Consider the following 2,622-nt stretch of genomic DNA (forward strand, 5'->3'; position numbering starts at 1 on the left):
CAGTGATAGCTGAACTCCGTAGCAGTAAAAGAAATGGAAAAGTATTAGAAAAGATCTCCAAGGCCATGAAGGACCGAGGCCATAACAGGGACACACAGCAGTGCCGCGTGAAAATTAAGGAGCTACGGCAAGCTTACCACAAAGCCAGAGAAGCAAACGGAAGGTCCGGGGCAGAGCCGCAAACTTGCCGCTACTACGCGGAGCTGCATGCGATCCTAGGGGGTGCAGCCACCACTACCCCAACCGTGTGCTATGACTCTCTCACTGGAGAAACACACAGGGAAGACGGTTCGGGGAACGAGGAAGATGACGATGGAGGTACTGTAGGTAGCTCACAGCAGCAAGGAAGCGGAGAAACCGGTTTCCCCAACAGCCAGGATATGTTTGTGACCCTGGACCTGGAACCAGTAACCCCCGAACTCACCCAAGACCCTCAGGGCCAGGGCCGGCTTTAGGAAGTGCGGGGCCCAATTCGAACAGTTTCGACGGGGCCCCAGCAGGGATGACTAAAAAAAAAGCCACTTAAAAAGAACCCTTTCATTTCTTCCATGTATTATTTACTTTTCATGACTATATACATAATAACAAAATTATATATTAATTAGCTGATTTTCACTTTCATATTAGGAAAATAATTCATGTTTTGATAGTTGTACAACTGATTTTCTTCAATAATGTTTATTTTATTAAAAATTATAAAATATTTCCTTATTAATATAAAATTGTGCCCTCCGCCCCCCCCCCCAGCGCCTCCCGGCCCACGGAAACAAATCCTGCTTCCCCAGCGCCACCCCGCCGAAACAGCTGTGGGCCGAAAAGGAAGGTTTGGGGAGGGGGGTGACAAAGGGTGACCAGATCACAGCAGTAAAATAGGACCCGACCCCTCCCCGCTCGACCCCACCATCACACCCCTCTTCACCCCCTAGCCCCCCGCTGGCTTACTGTGTCCCTCCTAGTCAGTCCCCCACCCACCACTTGCCTCCTTTCACCGTCTCCCTCCCCTGCCAGAAACCCCCATGCCCGCCCCTAGAACCCCTGCTGGCTCACTGCTTGCCTCTTTGCCCACCCACCACTTGCCCACCCGCTCCCCGCTCGCCCCCCCCCCACCAAGTATAAAGCCTCATTCAAAGACCCAGGGGTCACTATGTTACTGCACACAGCAGTCAATCAGTGCAGTTGAAGATAAATCTCTGCATTATGCATTTTTGTATAACTTTTATATGACTTTGTATTGAATCTTGATAATGTTATAGCTGGCCCCTAAGGTAGTATAATTAAGGTAAAAGAAAAATGTCTTTTTGCTAGAAGTAGAATAAGTTCTTCCCCCCACTTTGTAATCAATTGACCTGTTGAATGAATGAGGTGTGAATGAGGAAGGTGTGGAAGGCAGGCACTTCCAGACAGCTGCAACCCTTGGAGAGGGGCTGGGAGCCAGCCAAGGAGAGCTTTGCCCAGGGCTGAGTGGGACAGAGTTTGGGTGCAGGCTCCGGGCTGGGGCACGGTGTGGGGTGCAGGATGGGTGGAGGGGTGCAGGCTCTGGGAGGGAGTGTGGAGGGGTGGGTGCAGGCTCTGGGACAGAGTTTGGGGGCCGGAGAGGGGGTGGTGGGTGCTGGGGGGGGAGGGGACTGCCATCACATGTGGCTTCCTTCCTCCCCTGCTGCCCCTCACCATAGCCTCGGTGGGGGTTGGGGCTGCCCCTTGCCCAGTGTTTGCAGGAGTGGTGGCTGGGGGGAAACCCAGTCAAACTCTGGTTTTACTCTTTCATTGATGGGTCACTTTAACCCCTTACAAACTCCTTCCCGCCTCTCTCACCCCCCTTTTCTACTGGGCTTGTTTGATCTTTTCGGTGGAGCCAGATGAAAACCACACACCCCAGTGAGAGCAACAGGCTGGAAGACTAGACTGAACCCACCACCCACCAGTCTAGTCCATCCCAGAGCCCAGGACTGAGGGCAAATGTCCCCCCACCCCCAGGCCACCTGCTTCCACTCCTGGCCTCTCCCAGCGCCGCCAGCGATTCTGTGTGGCTGCATCGGGTGGGATTTCAACCGGATCCCCCCCCGCTAAATTCACCCCTGTTTTGTGACCACTCTGCACCAAGAGCACCTTCCTTCCCTGCCCTAGAGCTGCTGGATGGCTAGAAAGCTGAGCTGGGTGTTTGATCGATCCGGAATATTATCACGCCCCCGCCAAAAAAAACCTTAATGTCCACACAGCTTTGGGGGGGGGGATATTCCTCCCCCCCAAAGCCGGTCTATTTTATTGTTGCAGGCCAAATGAAGGAGCCAGAGTTTAATGGAAATATTCAGCCCCTTCAGTGGTCTTGCAGCAGGGGAAGCAGAGTTGATGGAAAGGGAACTGGTTTGGATAAGAGCCCCCGTCCCCCTCCTTTGCAAAATAATTTGGGGAGGGGAATCAGATCACTCATTGCCTCAGTTTCCCCTCTCTCACGGGGGAGAAGGGAGAGATAAAAGTCTCAGCCTGCCGTGTTGCAGACCTTTCGCATTCTCCCCTCTTGATGTATTTGATTTCCTCCTCCAAACCTCCCTCTCTCTCACCTGGAATTCACAGCACTAAGTACCGGCTCGGGGCTTTCTTCCTGGGTTATATGATCCCGAGTTT

Source organism: Chrysemys picta, chromosome 13 (assembly GCF_011386835.1).
Source record: "Chrysemys picta bellii isolate R12L10 chromosome 13, ASM1138683v2, whole genome shotgun sequence".
In the NCBI taxonomy this organism is placed as follows: domain Eukaryota; kingdom Metazoa; phylum Chordata; order Testudines; family Emydidae; genus Chrysemys; species Chrysemys picta.